Source organism: Varroa destructor, unplaced genomic scaffold (genome assembly GCF_002443255.2).
Source record: "Varroa destructor unplaced genomic scaffold, Vdes_3.0 BEIS01000005.1, whole genome shotgun sequence".
In the NCBI taxonomy this organism is placed as follows: domain Eukaryota; kingdom Metazoa; phylum Arthropoda; class Arachnida; order Mesostigmata; family Varroidae; genus Varroa; species Varroa destructor.
In genome coordinates, this window is record NW_019211458.1 from 22230827 (window position 1) to 22252527 (window position 21701).

The 21701-nt window shown below is 40.0% G+C and overlaps 1 long non-coding RNA gene across 5 annotated transcripts; it reads left to right on the forward strand.

The window, feature by feature from the left end:
- Nucleotides 1-236: 236 nt before the first annotated feature.
- LOC111251860 (uncharacterized) lies at nt 237-6930 on the forward strand. 5 transcript variants are annotated; one of them, XR_015329186.1, is made up of 5 exons: nt 241-535; nt 2554-2713; nt 3224-3330; nt 3658-3768; nt 6103-6930. It is a non-coding gene; the product is annotated as an uncharacterized LOC111251860 (long non-coding RNA). The 5 variants fall into 5 exon arrangements; XR_015329189.1 differs by lacking the exon at nt 3658-3768 and having other exon boundaries at nt 237-535; nt 2554-2745; XR_015329188.1 differs by lacking the exon at nt 3658-3768 and having other exon boundaries at nt 239-535; nt 6103-6929.
- Nucleotides 6931-21701: the final 14771 nt, after the last annotated feature.

Sequence of the window (21701 nt, forward strand, 5' to 3'; positions counted from 1 at the left end):
AATATTAACAACTTACAAATCGTTTCTTAGTATGTATTGATTGTCACAGGAACGTTGCTGAAGTTTTCTATATACGATAATAGAATTTTTTTTTTCTAGTGTTTGTGCTTCTCAAATGTGTTTTAGTACTTGCAATTTTTGCAATGTTTCAAAGACAACATTAGCGACATCGCAAAAATCAATATTAAAACACTTTTTTGCTAACTACGTCTCCCAAACATTTCAGCGCTCAAGCCTTTAGCTGCTGTTGTCGACCAAGAATGAACATCAAAGATGAACGAAAACGAGATTTTCCAGCAAAACCGCCGCATTCTTACTGTAGGAATATTTTAGCTTCTTCTATACAATTTTGTGTATATAAACAATATGACTTAAATTCTAGAAACGTCTCCTTCGACACACCGAGGTTATAGTTTCCAAACACATTGGTACAGCAACCAAACGCATTGGTACGCAGTGTGCAAAGCAACCGTGTGCAAGGCCCATTCATTGTACGTTTACCTGGGAAAAAACGTGATTTACTTTCCCCTTTACGGTTCGTATCTATAGGCTCACTTTTTCTTTTCCACTTTCCCGTTGCCGTCTTCTAACTTATCTTCTAATTTGAGCACCGCCTACTCATATCGTATCAGACTCCGCAAGTCCTTCACCTGACACAGTCCAACCCGAATTCCTGCAATAGCTAGTCTGTCTCAGGCTTTTTCAAATAGCTCTTGTAGAACGTCTACGAGTACGATTAACTATAAACGACGCATCCTGCAAAATCAGAGCGTTCGATTCGATGTTAACGATATATGAATGATGATTGTATACAGTCCATATCTAGCGAGTATACCGCAACTTTTGCAATTAAAAATCCAATATTTAATAATTTCTTAGACAAAGAATATATTACCAATTATTTTAAAATTATACCGATATATGTGACCTTTTGGACGTCCCATGTGAATTCATGTTTCATCTGAATAGCAGTTCCCAGTAGCTATCGGCTACGTTGTAAGCATTTTGTGATGTTGTTAGAAAAGGCTAAGTAATTCTACGAAGTAATGCATTTCTCGTTTATTTCTTAAACTGTGCTAATCAGAATACACATATTTCAATACATCGTTTGTGTAAGTCGATCCTGAAGTTCAGGTGTACTTGATATTACCTCTGTTAGCCTCGACTATAGCATCAATTCGTAACCTAAATTTACCACAGACTTTAAAATGTTTTTTTCTTTTCGCAGTTGTGTAGCACGAACGAGTCAACGTTATCATATCTATATGTTTCAAGCTTTACGTCCGATATCTCCACTCGGCATTCCATCAGTCAACTAGCTTTCAGCACGAAAGGAAATTTGTCTATGCCCGGGTTTGAACCTAGACCACAACGTGTCCTTACAGGCAAATGCGTTACCCTTTAAATTATCATGAGGACAATGTTAGCGTGTCAACACTCGTTGGACCCTCACTTCGTAACCGCTTATAAATAGTAATCCAGTAAATTCAAATCTGGGCTATTAGGCGCCAAAGTTTGTTCCATACAAAACGGGCTCGAATTCTCAAGAAGCTAAAACTAAGAAGCTAACTGCACAGTGTTTCCAACATTTTACTAGAAGACGTATTGCCTTCTTTCAAATGCTTCATGTATACGCGGTCGGCTTGCAGGACACGCCGATAGGCTTCTTTGTTGATGTTGTCGCCTTCCCGAACAAATACGGTGGCATGGCCTCTTCTTCACGGGACACTACACTTAAAACTTGAACATTTGCCGTAAATTTCATTTTGACCATAATAGATACATTCCCTGGATTGTGAGCAAGTTAAAAACCGTTGATCTTTGTGCCGACGGTAAACATTTTTCGTAGGAAAAGGGTCAAAGACGATGTTTCACCTTGACTAGAATCGAAGCTTAAAAAAATGTTAAACTAATTTCGAGATTTTAGTGGCGCCAGGGAGTATTTTTAACTTGTCGGACACGTAACGTACACCTACGATTTTTATCAACAGTTATGACATCGTAGCTACACCCCCATTAAATTTCGAAGCTAAAAAACCTATCGATGCTGAAGGATGACCAGAACTGTATTCTTCGAGGGGGTTAACGAACGCTAAAATCCGCGCGATTTTATGCCTGTCCTCAATGTTCCGTTGCGTTGTGTTAAAGCCTGTTTCTACTTCTCTTACGGCACTATAACCGCTTACAATGCCATACGCTTTATGACCTAGTTTATTATCTCGTTGGCACTCCAACGCAACGATACTGGATAACAGCTGATCTTTGTCCAAATTCCGATGACCAAGCATCTTCTGTCATGGCTGGGATTATTTACATCATCTTTACGAGAAAGGTTTGTCTGAGAGTGCCGATTTTGAATGAGCGCTCTCTTGAAGCCGCATGGCCATTTGAAAAGACGCCGAATCCAAACGGATCACTTTTTTAAGTTTAAATTTAAAGTTGTTCTTGTTTTGTGAAGATTTGTATTTTTTAGTTAACACATTTGCGGAATGAAAGATGAATACTAACATAACATGAATATCCATCTACGCATCTTACCCGTTGGCAACGAAGTTCCTCGAGGTGAAGTGGTGGCTACCGTTGGAAAAGACGCATTTACTAGATAGGGTTGGACCTTTTGATTAGCTTCGGAAAAAATACGGGTCTCATACAGCAGACGTCAACAAGTTTGATAAGAAGCGAATCGGCACATTTTTCTCCGCCCGTGTAACACGTACGTGTTGGCCCGAAGAGCATTAGTCTGCCGTATGTCTTCATTGAACAACGGTATAACTATTATTAGGAATTAGGGTAGATAGCAATCGGAGGGATCAAACGTGCAAACCAATCGCACTTCAGTGAACATAAATTTAGTGAACCTCCCGTACAAAATTTGAATGCTTAGAGGGGTCATCACGGATAGCATCGTTGCAGTATATATATATCTACGTGTCTTCTACAATACGAGGTGAAGGATCGACGATGCGGACACTGTTTACGATGATAAAGTGTACTTTCGCAGAAACACCATACTATATCTGAGCAATCTTTGTTTACTTAGTATGTATAAGTTCCGTGCAAATTTTTTACGGACAACAAGTTCAGTATTCGTTCTACTTCCATGAGTGTCACATGAACACGGACGATATTCTCATGTTGTGTACTAGTTTATGCAATCGATTATTACAACACTATTTGTAATTATTAAGAAAATAATTTTTAAACTATGGACTTTCATGCTCAGAATGAGGACTTCAAAGCTCAGGGCTCGCCCGGCAAAAGTTCTGTGCATACAACCCTTGAGCAACAGAAAGCGACGACCAACGTTGTGCGAACGATGTATTAGTGAAGGTAGGTGAGAACCATCTTTGCCAGTTGTTTACCTTATATTTCTTGAGGTTACATATATTAGGAGCGACAGCCTGCGCGATTTCGTAAGCCATACAGACTCTTAATGTAAGTGTGCAGAATGTTGAAGGCTTTCAAGATGGAATTGGAAAGTCCAGACGGCGAAAAGCGAAAAGAAATGTTTTCGTTCCTTAAGGTGTTCGCAGAACGAACTGAATTTTTCGTGTTACTAGAACAGTTAAACTTAAGAAATCCATTTTGTAAGTTGAAGCTAAAAAACGGAAGTTGAAAAGGGTCAACTCTGCTAACGGTTGAATCTGCAATGACTAGGTGATCATCGCCCATGGACGAACTTATCTTTGACTAACGAATGGAAAAAGCCACAAATTTACAGGAACCTACGTGCTACCCAGCCATTCTTGGAGGTCATCGTTCACTTTGGTAATTATGTCCGCAGGCCTCGCTTATTGGTAAAGGTGGAGGTATTACGGCATATAAAATCAGGTTCAACGAATTATCGGCATGGCTAACGTCACTGAAACATAAAAATCATGGTAGGAGTGTACAATGTACGTGGCAAAACTACGTAAGGCCAAGGACGTTTTTCTAGGCCGTTTTCCAAGACCGGGTCATTTATCATTCAGTAGAAAATTTTTAACAAGGCCAAAAAGATTTTTTAAGAAGTTTCATTAAGCGTAAAGAAATACACGTAGCCTGCCAGTGGATGCTGTGCTACTCGTCACCATCTATGAAAACTTCAAAGTACATTTTCAAAGTTATGGGGAACACTTTACACTAGGTTGCAATATCGTAATATTTATAAGTACAGTTACTGCAGTCAGGCCCCATAATTTCATAGGGCCATCGAGTATATTCGGCCGCAATCGTAATAGAGTCCAGTCTGAAATTGGTGCTAAAAGCTTTCTTAGTGTGGTTGGATGATGAAACCTTTAGCTTGATTTCTACAGTAAGCTGCTGGGAAACGTAGTCGTCCTGATGAAAGGACCAACTATAGACTCTTACGGACGTAGGAATACTTCGTTTGATAACACGAACCCACCAGCCGCCTGAAGCAATATTTAACAGTATGCCGGAAGCAAAGCTCGAAGATTCGTCTTAATGCTATCTAGACATTCGGCGCCATTCTACTATAAATAGACAAAGAAAAACAATATTATATAATATATGCCGTATTGACGGAGCGCGTTTTTACGACGTTACCCGCAAAAGATATCGCAAGTGGAAAAGGGCTAGATACGATATTATCATAGCGCTACTTCCAGGGGGCGGAACGTACTTCTAGGCAAAAATGTGCGGCAGACGGTAGCGAAAGCTTAAAGCTAATGGCCGATAAAAAGATGTGCTTGGAGTAACGCAAACTATCGAGGGTCCAACGGACCGAACCCGACAAAAGAAGAAGCCCAATGTAGACTAAGGCGAACATTAGTTTTACCGAAGGAACTAGCATAACACCACGATTATGGTGAGTAGTCACCAAAATGCATAACCAGATATGGTTTTTCGTGGTTGCCTCGTTATGATCTGAATCCTGCATTGACGAGAAAGATCAGAACACGTTAAACGAACTAATGCTTAGCGCTGGAATTATATGCGTAGTGCGTCGATCGCTCACCACGTCGGGGGTCGAGAAGAAGAAGCGGTGTTAAGTAAATGTTCGATAATGATACTACATAGCTTACACAATCTGATATACTCACATTTTGGCAGATATTGGGCTAGTTTAGGAAATGTACGCGATGCTAACGGATTTATTAGCCTTCCCTTTGGCCTTTTGCAAATTTATAGTGAATCAATGTAAATGTGCATAGAGAAGTTGCGTACACGCACGCAGTCGATTGAAGGGCCAGGCTCATAAGAGTACGTACAAAAATCATTAAGACAAAATGAAAAAATCCTCCCTTAAGGTCAAAGCAATAGTATAGTTAAAAAATATCCTGAAATATATCAGAGATTGTCAAGGTGCTATGGTTCAGGCACCGACTTTCCTCTGAATCCGACAGATAATAATACATGTAGGTACTGAGCGTGAAGCCGCTACCACGACGAAAGCAAAAATCCGGCTGTGTAACAAACTTCAAACTCTACGAAAAATTCACATCTATACTATGGGTAGCTCAGTTGTATAACCAAATATTAAAATAATATGTTATTTCCAGGCTATTTGAATTATTCCATTGTCGTCGAAAATCGCATACAATGTTTTGCATAGTTTGTTTTTATCCCTATATTTCGTTTCCCTCTTCTAGACTTCGGTGTGAGCCTCGGTTATTTCTCTGTGTGGACAAGTACTTAGGATCAGCTTTCTATAAGGCCTCCCTCTGCTGCTATATCTCTAAGGCACAAAATTTATCTTGCAGAAATAATAAACAAGATCCTTCACTAGTTAATTTAAACGACCTTATTCGGCTTAAAGCCGTCCTAAACTTGTTATTTCACATTTAAATAGCTGTTGGATCTGCTCTAATACTTTCCTTTGTATAGAGTAGATACAGGAGGCGCCGCTTATATGAATGGCAACCGACCCACCTATAGAACCTTCTGTATGACTTCTCTGACGCTAAATATAGGGTCTTTTGTTAGTTCTATATCGTTCAATAGTTTACTGAACGCCGTACATGCGCCAACGGCTTGTCTGTTCAAACAACGATGAGCCATTGGCTAGCACCGATGAGAAACATTTAGCGAGAAAAAGAAGCGAACAATAGAGGTCGGGAACTTTTCAGTGCATTGATGCTTCTGGTAACTATTTTTCAGTGTATAGTGATCGACTGGCATCATGGGCTGAGCCGTCGTCTGCCCACTCCGCATTTAAGCGCGTCTTGGTTTGCCGGTCGTAAAAAAATCCTACTGATACTATTCTGCTGTGGTAGTTCTGTTCGAAGAACGGCACACGAAGAAGACGACCGAAACTGTAACATCAGAGGTGGGCAACTACGGGGAAGGCTGGTAACGTACCGACTAGACCGACAAGCACACGTACTCAAGGACATCCTCACGGACACGCGAAGGCCAAAGTACACTGGCACAGGGGCAAACACCATCAAACTAGAAGCCAGCCGAGTGCGTTCGAGGCAAAACGCAAAATACGGTTCCTCATGTACTTCCTCTGTTCTATTCCCATTTGCTAGTACAAGGCTATTGCATTTTTTCAAATAAATTCAATTCCCCAAGCCCCAAAGTAAACTCTAGATTACGGATGCGTAAAAAAAATATAGCTACATGTTCTTTATGTAATCTCATGAAAATCCAAAAACATACAAGTAAATACTTATGCATTAGGAATTCGACTTAGTTGATGCCAACGACGCTGAAAACCGGGTGCCTAAATCCCTAGCGATTGAAAAGTGCGTAACTTTTGCTGAAAGGAATCCAGCTGGTTTAATTAAATTAGCTGAATGTCCTTCAGTTCATAAGGTGCCATACTGCGCGTGACACACCGTACGTGTGAGTCGATAATGCGGGGATAAAACACTAAGTTACTGAGACAATTTTACAAAGTTTTGTATAGACGAAATCAGTTTAAAGTCAGCACACACAAAACGCTGCACTTCTCGCTTTAGTATACTACTAATAGGCTAATAAATAACATATAAAGAACCCTGCCCGATCTTATTTGTTTTTCTACTAATTGTCGGTGCCTACTATTTAAAGTCGGGCCAACTTATAAGCGATCATTAATCAACCGATGCGGATAGGTCGATTTCGGATACCTAGGATATTGAGAAACTTCAATCGTGTAACTCTATTTAGATTGCCGCGTTTCTCACTAATTTGGGTCGTATGGGTAGAATGCCGTACTGCAAACGTACGGCGCAGTCTGATAGCACGTTGCCAACGGCATTTACTTCACACCGTACGATAATCATAAGCTGCTTCTTCAAAACTACAGACATTCAAGATGATACTATATTGTACTATATGTAGTCTGTTGTAGTCATATGAGCGCTTAGATAGGATCGCTCGATCTTCAGCGCGCCATATCGCTAACCTTGTAGACTAGACGAAAAATACAAACCTTATTTTGCTTCACTTAAGCTCGTGGCTTTGAAATGTTACGTTCTTGTACCCAGCAGTAGATTTGTCCTTTGTTCTTTTGTAGTTCACTCCTAATGGCCCAATCGAGCAGTTGTCTGTTCACATCGATTTCGTTCAAGATTCTTCTTTGCCTTTAATCCTTTCCAGTCAAAGAAGGCTTTGCATCTGCTCGTTCCCGCAGAGTGGAAACAACCAATCACTCCGGCTCCACCGGACACTCCCAAAAAAAGTAAATGAACTTATTGGTCCAATACAACCCAGAGGCTTCCTCTTATGGCTTTGTCGACCTATGTCGAAGACTACTGGCAGTTGGTTTTTAAGCATGAAAAAACTGCATATTACTATGACAATCTTAGTGTCATTTTTTTTCTAGTCCGAAGACCTCGAAAAAGGCAGCACCCATCTAAATCGGCTATTGCAAATGATATTTCTATTCGGAAACGTTGATTTCGTAGAGAAGAACTAATACGAAAAAATATAACAGGATACAGTTCGTTTGGCGTTGGCGTTCTGTGAACGCTTATTGAGTAAGCATTACAGCACAGTAGAACGAATATTGTAGCCCTTGTAGCTCCCCAAGGTACCTCGTGGATAGTCTTTTAACCTCTGAAGCTTTTTAACCCCTTTTTCTCGGTATGTGGGATGTTCTCACTTGCATCCTGAGCGAAAGCTTTCACAGTGGGCAAATTAGGTTTCCACGTTATATTTATAGAATCCTACAGCGCTATCAGCTATTACATTGGGCCTATAGAATAAATAATCAAACCGAAACAATATAACCCTAGTCGAAATGGCTGGTATCAGTACTGCACACATCGTAGCACAAAAGCCTTTTTCTATCATAACCACTTATGTGGATATGGATAAGCAACTAATCGATCAAATGTCATTGGTCCAATGGAAAGAACAATATACCGTTGCTGTTCGAGTGGTTTTAGCTTCTATTACCTCTAAACCTTTCAATGATAAACAGCTGATTATAGAAGTGTTATTATAGCGACTGCTTAATAATCTAGATAATTCAGTAAAATCAGCCCAACTAATAAAGCTTAAACCCATCTGAGCTGATCTAAACTCGCTTGCTGTTGCTACTTCTCAATTCCTCTCTCTTTATGCCTGTTCGATCAGTTGCCACTGTAGTACAAAATAAACAACTAGAAACGGTGCTCATAGGGCTGGTGATCCGCACTAAGTTAAGAATGACCCGTGTACACAAGCAAGAAGTACGTGCACGAAAATAGACAACACAAAGAACAACAACGGGAAACAGAGGGGTCGCAAGAAGCGACTGATGAAGTTTCAAGCAGAACAAAGTTTCCTTCGATGCTACGATTAGAGATCTAGGAGTTGCCGTATGGCATCAATTTAATTTTGGTTCTTATGTAAGAGGTTTGTCTTCATACGGTATCGCCCTTAGTTATTGCAATTTTTAAAACATTCCTTATTGAACGGCTTGTACTACTATCTACTAAAGCAAGCTGACTTAGTAGCTCTCTAGCGGAATGGAGAAACTGCAATTTAGAACAACAATAAATTAAGCTCAAAGCCAGGAGGACGAAATGGGTCTTTAAATGGCCGGGAAATGATAAGACTGAAATGCTGTCTTCAAATTGCCAATGTTGTTCATAGTGGGCGATATTTTAAATCACAGGACACTGCAAAGATAGACAGGATAAATACCTCGTCTCGTATTGTCCATTCAATATAGCTTGTATTTTTTGTTATATAATTTTCGTTTCCCAATCTTTTTAAGTAATTATGCATGAATCTATTCGACAGGTTCGCTAAGATATTTATACAGAGCGATATAATAGTAAACCATAATAATCTAATTACATAGGGCAAAACGGGCCGAATTGGGGAAAGCTTTTTTTTTTTTTTTTTTTTTGAAAAAAACTTTCTGGAACATACTATTTGACACTCCTGTTTAGTTTACGTTCGAAGCTTATCTTTTGTCTCATATACAAAGCTACTGGTGGCTATTTGATTTGATGCACGGTATAGTGGCATTTAGTTGATGGTGCCAATACATTTAAGAACATGGCATTGTAACGGAACCTGATGACATCGATTTGGTCTTCTTCAACGTTTTCAACGTGTGCAATGAGTCATAGAAAATAGATAAAGCACACCGGTATCCTCCCATATATATATATATATGAGCTGCGGTTACGTCATCTGGGTAGAGAATACGCATTTCTTTAGGAGCTTTGCCCTGGCAATTATAAACATGCGGCTATTGCTGGTTCTAATTTTTTGGTGTTGATGAAAATCGTTTACAATGTCTTATTACAGAAGTTTACTACGAAAAGCTTCTTGCGTGGTTGTCACACTATTTTATGGGTCTGAAATAAGTCTAATAAGGTCAAAGGCCCTAGTGGAAACAGGTTTTTGCTGCTATAACTCAAAAGGTAATCTCGCGAACTTGTCCTTAAACTGTTTAAAAAAAACATATCTATTTTCGCCAACTTTATCCACTTGTTTGTACTTAATGGTACGTGACGATATTAGAAGCGCGTTGTCATAAGATTATAGTATGTTTTATGTAGCCTTTGCCATCAGTTGGATTGAGCCTTACGATGCTGCGGGTCTAAGATGTCATGCTAAATAGTTTACCGTACAATGTAGGAATTATTTACTAATTTCAATTTTCTAATTGTTGTCCAAATCCTGTAATATCTGCTTTACCTAAATATACCGCTTTTATTCTCCTGTACAAATCGAGCCATGCATTTCGACATCTGCGCTTTAGCCAGCCAAAAGTATACAGGTTCGGGAGCTAATTGATCTTTTTCTGTATCAACATCCCTGTTAAAAGGTTTTTCTAGTCTATACTAAAGATCGTTCTGAAATACGTTCAGTCGAGCAGCGTTTATCAGATACATAAATATTGGCCTGTTTGCAATAAACAGCTTCGGGCTAAAAGCCAAGAGCCTCCGCATAAACGTATGCTAGACGTTGTTGATTGAGCTGACAGAAATGGCTTTAATAATTAAGGCAAGTTTCAAGTTATATATTCTTAAGTGAGAAATGTGTGGATTAAAAAGCTGCTTTTCGTTGGCTCAGAAGCGGTCTGCAGGCCTGCTTGTGACAGATCACTAGTCGCTTATTTACTATCCCCAGGGTAAATATCACAATATTCGAACGCATGCTTTGCATGTGACGCGCGCCGTATGATGCCTTTTTTTGGCCGTATTTCGCTTATTTTCCTGAAAAAAAAATTGACCACCAAAGTGCATTATGTCTTCCGTTAAAGATGAAGTCAAGCGCTTGTGGTGACAGTACTACAGGAGGTTTGCGCGAACCAGGCTACGAGTTACTACGCAGGGTACAAATGACACCCACGGTTTTAGAACCGACGATCAAGCTTTGAACAAAATCCTTCTTCTAGACCACCTGTCACAGCGAATACAAGTAGAAACGTAAAGAAAGTGCAAATGCCGGAAAATTTTCGAACTATTATTAGGGAGCTAGCAGAACAGTAAGGCATTTTACGCGACTAATACGGGACCATTTTCAAAGTTAGAGGCTGATTGTGCTGAAGGTCTAAAAATTTGCGAAAATGGAGACCTGCGTCAGGAGAAACTTGACGGGCTTAAAGAGAAGCTGGATGCGTCATTACAGAAACGAAGAGGTGGGTATCCGTGTATGATGCTGAGAAGGAAACACAACTGACTTAGTATCGTTCCTAAAACACACCCCAGACTGTAGAAAGAAGCTGTAGATTTCAAATCCTTTTCTGAGCGTTTTTTTTTTTGTACATTAGAGTTGTCCTACTGTCTGCACACCCTCCATTTACACTGCACCGTTGATTTTACGTGTCATATTAGTCACTGTTAAGTATTTATAGAAAATATAAAGTTTCTAACACACGTTCACTAAAACTGTTTGTCTCTGTACTAACCGCTACTCTTTCGATTTATTTAAAGCCTAACGATAGGCTCATTCGGATCAAATCATTTTTTTTATGCTTCGGCAATAGAAGTCGCTTAAACGACGCGGCCTTAACAAGTAGCGAACAAAGGTGTAAATCGCAGGCCAATTACGGTTTCAGCAAATGCTGAATTAAAAAAGTGTGCTCCTTTCTTCATCAAATAGGACATTGTATGGCGACTTGTAATAATGATTAGGCCTTAATTGAAAAAAATATGTTATGGTTTTTTCATAATGCCATATCTTTTCAAGTGGAGAAAGTCCAATTTGTCTAAGAACGTGCGCGCGCTATTTCCGTTACCACGGCTATTGCACAAAGGTGCTCCGACGACAGTGACCGTCTATGGTTTTCCATAAAAGTTTAGTTAAACCATTATCTTTTTGGATTATGTCTCTAGCGTACAACAACTATTATCACTAGGGTCTACAGACGTTCTATTTAGCCCTAATCGCCTGTATCGGTCTGTATGTTCGTCATTTAGTTCTGAGTGAGTCTATATATGTGTGTATGTTTGTATGCGTGAACGTAGGTATGGGCATCGAGATGTTGACATTTGTTTTGTTTTCTTTTAGAATCAATCAACTTGTACTTTTTTTTTTTCTATTCAGTTCTCATAAGGCACTCTATTTCCTGCCAGTCGTTCCTGCTTTCATCAACCTGTGACTGTGTCGGTTCTATAGGATGCGTTTTTTCTCGTCAAACATGGGACGCCGACGCCCTCAGCATCCCATCTTTTCGTATAGACTTTTCTTCAGCATGGGCTTTGACTTCATTGTGAGATACCTCGCCTTTGTCTCGAGGCGCTCGCCCTGGGTGCTTCGCCGGGTTTCCAGTGGCTCATACAATGCTTATTACATTTTCTGATTTCTTTGCAACTGTGTCCGCTTGACGTGAGAGATATGGTCTTTTTTTACGTTATCAGTGTATTTAATAACACTTCATCGTCATATAAATACACCAACATACGCTTTTGGGCTGAATAAACTGTACATGTAAGATTACGCTAAAGCGAACTGTCGAGTTAAGGTCAACGCATCATTTTATCGTTGACGATGCCCGAGATTAGGACGCATGGAAACAGTTCCAAATTCATTGTTTTCGAATCGTGATGAGTGTTATCACCTTGAATTACGTGCCGGTTACTACAGCCATTTTTACGGCAGGATTCTTACTAGTTCGAATGCATTTTGCCAATAGTTTGAGTCAGGACGCCGGGACAGGTTTCCCGCTCTGAAATAATTGGGGGTATGAAAAGGACCATGGTCTTCTTATAAAACCCGAAACGACATTTCCATCGTATACTGCCAGTGGCCAATGGTGCTTCTTGCAGGTTATAGACGCAACTTGTAAGACTGTCACGTACCAATACGGGGACCGACCTATCGAATAATTCAGGAGGGATTGGTGTAGTAAAATACCTGAAAGGGCCAATAGCGCTGCAAGATACTGCGGCCTGAAGAAGGTCATTGTGCTTAACGTTACAACATATCGCATTGACACAGTCACTTTTACATGCAACTGTATTTGCTATCTTTATAGCTAATGTAGAGTTTGTTTATAATAGGTTACGCTAAGTACAATAGGTAGCTGGAGGGTTTATATGAAAGCATATAGATTACATCTATAATATTATGATTTTATACACTATTATAATATTACGGCTCAGGAGAGGCTTCTCGCTGATGTGAGACACTGCAAAACATACCAGAAAGAGTAAATAGTCTCCTAAAAGAATTCTCACCCGTGAGTGAGGAATAAAGAAACTCATGTAAAACAACTGGGTCTTATGACGCTCTTCCCAGAACTTAATAGCGGCAAAGACCTTCTAAACTACATGAATTACCTTGTGAAAATTCAATGAAATAAATGGGCTTCGCTTTAAAATAAATATAAAAGAAGCACGTTTTTGACCTTTACGAGCCCTTGCTTATGTTTACTTTGCAAGAAAGAAATACAACTCGATACGCATTACTAAAGTCTATCAGTTTCAGTGTCTGTTTTTTTTTGTCATGTTTTTAAGATCTTCGTCGAAGCATGCCGTAGCGTTCACTCCTTATAAGCGGCACTTTCTTAAAAGCGCCGGCTTAACTACTGAACCAGAAAATTTGTTAATTATTCAAATTAGCTGTTGTCTTCGTTTTCCTTCATGGAGACGATCTGTTCACAGTAAGCATCCAAGGTATGATTCCTGTCTATTGTGTTTTAATCCACGTAGCCACACCTAAATGTCGTTGATGCCTGAAGGAAAGGTATCACAACCCTCGGAGGCGTAAACCAGTTGACCAGGCAGACCCAGATCCGCGGCGATTTTCTCGAGTCTACTACCAGACAAAGAAGTACAAACATGATTACACTACAATCATATGCATCAAACTTTTGTTCAGAAGCTGATAAAACAACTCACAACATTCGTTTCAAAAAGGAAGTTGAATCGTAGACGTCAACCAAACGGAGATGCACTGCATAGTTCGCACAAGGGCTCTACCGGCTCCAATCGGTGAACAATATAAACATTTGCGGGTAAGTGAAGAAAAAAGAAGAAAATATTATGTAAGCAATAGAAGTACGTCGTATCTTTTTTAGGAATCTAAAAACAGGTGAAACAGAGGCTTTCTGCTATGTAATTCAACGAATTTACATCACAGTTTCTCAAAAACATATGCGCCTTTTTTTGGAAGATAAAGACACATATAGCCGTTGTGCCGAACAGCCCTTTGTGCCGGTGCAAAACAATTTATCTCAGATGAGCGCTATATACACATACGTTCTGAGGACAAAACGAATTTGCAAAAAGAAGATACTTGTCAGATTCGTAGATATGACGCGCCCAGAACGTGTCGTTCACTTTGTCAGAAACTTTTGCGTTTTCCTACTACTCCACAGCCTTCAGACGAAAAACTGACCTTTTCGTTCCGAGGGGCCATATTCGACGTACAGTTATTAAATGTCATTACAATTTATCAACAGTAAATTGTCTGTCGAAGAGAATAATATTATTCTAAAATGTCTAACTATATAATCTAGGTTGAAAAAAGTGTAGGATCTCTTGGAAAGGTTGGAAAACCTAGCAAATTAATTTGGTATCTAGTGCTAAATGCGAAGGTCGCGGTTTCCGAATACGCCGCATCATTGTGCCACTGTACATGCTCCACCCAGATGAACGCTAAGAATCCAGCTCTTAAAATATTGTTTACCACGGTATGCTGCGTTGATGGCCACTGCCGCGCCCTCTGTTTCAGGACGAGGCCTTTAAAGATAATAAGAGTTATTTTAAGAGGCCTGTCGTTTCTCGCGCTTACGGAAGAACTCGCCTGTCGAAGAAGACATTACGACGATATATGTTCATTGATCATGGCTCAGGTAAGCGAAACGGAGCAGGCGGTCGCAAACGTGCGTCTGTCACCCGTCAAAATTGTAAAAGATTTTCGTCGAACCATAAAACGACTCATATGATCATCTCAGTAGCTTGATCGCCACCGTCGCTCATTCCCACTCACCTCATTCTCTCTCCAGCGTACTCTCTAGTTCGTTAACTTCTATCGGAGATTCCTTTCATACACTAATGCGCTTATTCAGTTCTTTATTCATCAGAATTAATCATGCCGCGTCTGTTCTTGCAACAGCCGGACAGCCGCGTCCAATCGCGACCCCAGCAATGGCCCAGCCGTTTATTGCGCCACGTTCAGCCGTGGCTGTTCCGTCCAGCAACTCCGCGTTATGCCAAGGACAATCTCTAAGGAGAGTGCAGCCTCACATAGTCGAATATATTTAGTAGTGCCCACTGTCAAGTAACGTCTGCTGCAACAATCCGTCGATAATAATTAACATAAACATGTCTAGCAAACGACGACGCACGTTACAGGTCAAGGGTTAAATAAATAGGAAAGTCCCAAAGTTCGGTAGTTCCTTTTGTTGGCTGTCGTCGCCATTATACTATGGCCACTTCCTTTGGCTGTCATTACTGTTGTTGTTTGATATGTTGCTATCAACAAATTGGTGTAAGTTATTTATACGTTGGTTAGTGCACAAATGAGACCGTAAATTGTAACAAAAAATTGTATGTTTTTTTGTCAAAAGGCAAGCATAATTATAATAGAACACTGCTTGCCAGACGGGAAAACTGGACGGGATCAATATGTACATAACTTCGTGCACAAAATCCTAATCTCATAAGTACGCTGTAGCGGAAGCCTTTGCTCAATTACTTATCAAAAGTAAAGTTCTCATTCCAAACAATTGAAGTGTTGTATTCGTACGTTCAAATTTTTAGCAAGAGAAGGGTTCAGCTTTCCAATTAATTTGTACAATTTCAGCAATGCTAGCTTTAATGTAAATCCAGCAGTAGAAACTCTTCAACTGATCCAACAACCACGAAATCCAAACATGCGTTTTGCTTATTATATTCTGTATCCTGAACTTTTTCCATTTAAGGAAGCAAATGATATTAGAAGCCATTAGGGATGCGAACCATGTGTACCATAACCTTTCCGTCCAGCAGAATCGCTAATATCTTCGCTGATGTTCTCCTAGCCTTAATCGAACATGTCGTTTTTTTTTTTGTGAAGGAACGATGATCTTCCTTTTACGCTTGTTGTGACGATACATCATGTCATTCACATAACACACTGCATTGGTGCTCTACCGGCGCCTTTCATGGCTTCACTGGCACAGTGATTCGACCACTCAGAGTCCACTTTTCAAGCACTGCTAAGACGTATCGTCCTCTAGGTGGCACTTTTGATTCTGATGATCCCGATGAAACTCCGGCAAACGGTATTACCAATGAAGATGATGAACCCTGCGTCTTCACAAAAAGTGAAACAACCTTTATGCAGATCGATCAATGCGCCAACAAGATACGTACATCTTTGGTTTTATGACCGTAATCTACATGTGTAGCCGCACGATTCGCTATATTTGCGCTTTGTCAGGAAATCTTTGCACCCCCTACTCAAGAGACGCAGACAGCGAAGATCGGGAGTAATGCACTTGACACCGCCAAAATTTTCATTTAAAACAAAAATGGTTGTTGAGATACCATAATGGCGCTATGGACAGTTATGAATTATTACAAAGCTTAGACAGGTTACGTTTGAGTCATATGTTAGATGCTATAGGATATAAAATCCTACGTCTGCGGTGTTGTGGGTGAGGAGGCACACGCCGTCTAACGGCTGTTCCCATAAAACTTATTCCACTTGCAAGCAACACAGAAAGATTTGCTTGATGCGACACGCTACGGTGTTTTGGCAGAAAGGCAAGCAATAATAATATTTGTAGATATTGTTTTGCCATATGCAACAACGCCACCTAGTGAACTCGCAAATATTTTTTCAGCATGCGCAGCGTCATGTATCATTGACATTTCCGGTAACGAGCTCTAATAACAACTGTGCTAAAGATATCTATACAGCTGTCTAATTCGGCGTCTTCGAAGAGGAAGAAGGGATCCGATCATACTCACAACCTGTACGTGATCGTCGTATTGCCTAACAGTGACTCATTAGGGTTCTTAGCGATCAGCCTTTAGCTACAGAACTTCAAGAGCACGCCATTCTTTTGTTGAACTACAAACAGAAAGTGTATGTATATTTTCCAGAAAAAAAAAGAAAAAAAAAACGATAATGCACTCAGTTTAATTTTCCGGCATGCTCTAGAGAGATTAAGAAGATGTGTATCTTTATTAGATATTAGAACCACACCTGCAGGTTTACGCGCAGCTACGGTTGCCTCCTCCATTTTGATTCCAGGATATTCTTATTTAGCTACTACCATGTAGCAATGGATAATAAAAGATGGTCTTAATAGTTCCCAACTTATTCCAAGATAGTTTTCGACACGTTAATTGGCGAGAAATCATAATTGTTGAAATAGTTCGTTGTGTAAGGTTCACGAATGTCCGAGGGAATACTTCGAACTGAAATACTTTGAAAATAGGCAAAACACCTAGCCGTGAATCGAGGGGTCTATAGGCTGCGACTCCCCTAATTTTATTTCTCCTATTTATAAACATGTAATAAAGATATACAAGAGAATATATAAAGGTATGCAATTAAGATGTTTAAAGCGATATCAAGTTTTGACACCATTGTAAAATAATTCTGAATAAAAGTAATAACCGTATAGCTTTTTCTTTTTATCTATTTTTTATTTCGTCTTATGGTCTTCGTCTCTTTCACGATATTTTTCGAATCGTATTAACTAATTAAGGGCCCTTAGGAAAATATATCCACCTCTCAAAATTAACTAAACAATAAGGAACAATTCGTTTCAATGTAAACGTTCCATAATGTAAAATATTTTCCTAAAATCTGTTAGGAAGCCCAATGTTACAACCGCTCATTTCATACCCATGGTGAGCACAAAGAAATAGACCCATCTTAAATCGCCATGTTGCTCCAGTTAATACATAGTTTTCCCGACGTGGAAACCTGGCTGATCCCAGTTAAGAGCCTACATTCATTTCTATTTTGATGAAGCAATTCTTCGATTGGCTTCCAGCTGAGTTGTCACCACCTTTGGTATACCATGCGACTATAGTTGAAGAAGATTCGCTGCGAGCTATTGATCACTGCTAAATACTGCGCCATTGGAATAGGCGCCCAGATGTCATCTGCGACGCTGTTTAAGTGCTACCCTTGCTAAGACCCTATATTTCTTGTTCACTTGCAGATGAGGGAACACCATAGGAAGTGGAAAACCTATGGACGTCTGTGCATTTTTCAATTTGTTTGCTCTGTGAGTACCTGTACTTTGTAATAAGGGAATAACTATATAATAACCCTTGTATAAGGAATAATAAATAATAGATTTTGTTTCTATTACTAACACGCTATAATATCGAGTGATCTATTCATCACAACGCTGCGATTTTATATATTCGGCCAGTTTTGAAGCTTAGCGATGATAGTATATTGTGTAGTTGTTAACGAGCCTACGCCGGTGCGATCGCCTATCGCGATGAAAAATCTTAGCAGAACAGATTCAAAACAATGTACAGCATTAGAAGAAATATGGCTAAACAGGAATGAGTCGAACATATTATGCATTTGAGCTTCTCTTTGGTTAGGAAACAGATGTCATCGAAGCTCGATGATCTAATAAAAAAGCAAATACCTATAGTAAACGCGCCGTGCCAGCCAGTGGCCCTAAACTACAGCAGGAAACACGATGGCGGAGAGATCTGGCTCTAGGTCGCATCTTAGCATTTACAATGGACATGTTCCGAAGCTTACATCCGGTTCTGGTGTTTAGTTCAGCTAAAGCGAAGACGTTTCCGCCAACCATCACCTATGATACTAGTTTTAGTAAATCGATAATCTTCTGCTGAGAGACCCGAATTTATTTGTTTCTTCTTATTGATACTGAGGTAGGGGAAGAAGCTCTGAAGCTTGCTCGGTCCATCACTCAAAACGACCCCGTCGGACACCTGAAAATCAATTTCACATTAACTACCTAGTGTGACACACTCACATCTCTCGAATTATTGACCCTAATGAGACGATATCCTGCCACAGCATTTCTGTTCTTCTTGCAGCCCTGTCGTGACTGCAAATGCTTTAATTCCAGCGAATGTATAATACGTTAGATATGGCCTAAAGTGACCATTAGAACACGTGGCGGATTTATTTCAGGCCCACATTTACGATAGCCTTCACTATCGATCAGTGTATTCGTGTGAATTGGATTTCGTTGACGACGTAAGCAAATATGGCGCAACGCCAGCTACAGAAAGCGCAGGTTAATCATCGGTGCGAGTAAACCAAGAGCGTCAATGACATCACTCGCTGCTGGTCATACCTAATCTTCCAGCAAATTTCTCGCTTATCGACTATAAGCGGCCAGTAGAAACGGTTGCTTACAAGCAATGCAGACTAGTCTAATTTGCTTAGCCCGCTTTTTACCTAGACGAATTTCCACATCTTTAACTTTTGGTCCGGTGACTGCCCCTAAGAATAGATTTAATATTCGATAACTGGAGAGCTAGAATATGTAGAAGCACCGTTGGGTTAAGGAGCGTACACACAGCTGTCAGTGGCGTCCACGTTTAACGATGAAACGTCGATTTCCAGCTTCCATAAGATATGACTCGTTCGCTCGCGAAAACGAAGACAGCGCCGTCCCCCCAGACAGCCATTGTTGAGAGCGTCGTATGCAGATGTTTGTATACAGATACAGTAGAACTTGCGTCAATACCGTATCGATCTTGACTAATAAAGTACGTGTTTGAGAGCGCAGGGACACAGAAGTATCACCGCATGAACAGTTCGGTATCAGGTGTTAATAGATACTTATTCGTGCTATGATATCGACAGCCTCTAAGCCCAATAGCTTTGAACTTAATGGGTCAAACAGCATGTCAATATTCTATATTACTGCTAGACATAATAAGAAGACATGGTAACATTATGCTTCTATAACTATTCATAAGCTCACTGCCTGACCGTAAACTTTCGGAGCTAGTCATAAAATTAAATAACGAAAATAAAAAATAACCTCAATTTTAGCACGAAAAAGGCAATTGATTAACACTGGTCCACTTTTTCCTCGCAACCGTTTACATTGGACACCATACACCGCTTAGTACATATTTGTTGAAATCAATGTTCAGAAAAACGTGTAGGCGCACCTCGTTTATCATATCTAGGACATAGCACAGTCTGCTAACGTAAACACCGATTTAGGTGCTATGAGCCTTGTTTTGCGTCCTAGAAACGAACTAATGGACTAGCGTGAAGCCAAATGAATCAGCTTCAACAAGCCCTCTTTGTCCAGGGAGGCCCCACGAAAATCGCGCTCCCCATAGAGACATCTCATGCGAATGATGATGTTGGCGACGATGATTTCAACATTGACAGTGGATGCCTTTTCCCCAATTACTACTATTCATAGATAGTTTTGTGCAGTGTACGCATATTCTCTGATCCTAAATAATGAACACGGTCTATCAGGTTGCAACGCTGCGACTAGCGGCGACCTAACATCAAGCAGCTTTCTGAAATTGTGTCGACAACAAAGGACGCTCCAAGGCAGCGAACAAGAGGAATAAGTAGCTGAAAAAAGAAACACAGACTAGGTAGATAAGAATTATTAACTCACAAGATATCGATGGCGTCAGATGCGACGGGTTGACCTAAGACAAAGAGCGACAAACGTACTACGGTGTGCACCATCTACAGCTTGTAAATAATATAGAACGAGATCCGTTAGAAATTGGACAAATCTTTCCGGTCTATTTGCAGTAGTGCACCCGTTCGTCCGCTATTCACGGTAATAAGAGAGCCAGCTCTTTTCAAAAAAAAAAAACCTCATAGAAGATAGGAACTTTATGTTCGGATTATAAAATTGGCGGAATACACCGCGCTGAGATCAAAAACTTTCTTTTTGCCCGAATTTTGCGGTCTGTTTTATTGCCAGTTTTCATGTGGGTTCCAAAAAATCCGATAAAACTAGAGTAGGCTTAATAAGGATTTCGATTGAAAACGCTCAAAAATCAATAAAGATAACGTAAAAGGCTATTTTTCCAGTAATCCACATTTTGTTTTATACAGAGAAAACTATCTATCAATAATAATAGAGCCATATACATAAGCTCCAACGGGTGGGTTCTTTAGGATTTTTAGGTCGACCAGTATATTTGTATTTTTGGAACTGGTAATCTTTTCTAGCATTTTTAGCTATTTTCTCTATATGAATAACCTTTCGGAATCACTTATTTTCGGGTATAGCATGAACGACTTACCTTCACTAGGAGTCTAACGGAAATAAATCTTGCTGGATCTATCTCGAATTTCTCCAATAGAGCTATGAAAGGGCATGGTAGCCATACAAGTAACTGTTAACCCTAATACGAATTCTTTGTTTTCCTTCCTTGCCTTAAAACTTTGCTTTCGTTAGTTAGTCGTTCATTTCTGGTAATCTTTGTTACCAACGATAAGATTTAAACCGGTACGGCTGCATACTTGTTAATTAATGGTTACCGTGCCAATGCGCCCAAAAGAGCTTTAGCCATGCCGCCGCGGCTGGCCATCACTTGTTTTTGAGCGAAAAACATGCACTTTTAGCATATGCAAATTATTTAATTATTTGTTTTTGTCTAGATACAATATTACAAACAAATTACCAGCAGAAGTTATACATACGGTGCAGGTAAAGATTTAGTTTGCGTTTAGTTTGAGAACAGTTTACAGTTGGACAGGAGTATGGGTTCAACATGACCTTCGTCTTACTTTTTTCAAAAAGTGTGACATCAAGCGAAGGGTTTGACAATGACTGATATTACCTGGCGCTAGCAGATACCTCAATTTCAGGCAAGAATTATTCATACTGAACGTTTCTGTGTTCAACAAGCGTACCGCTTGGCTAAAAGGCAGCGAATATTACG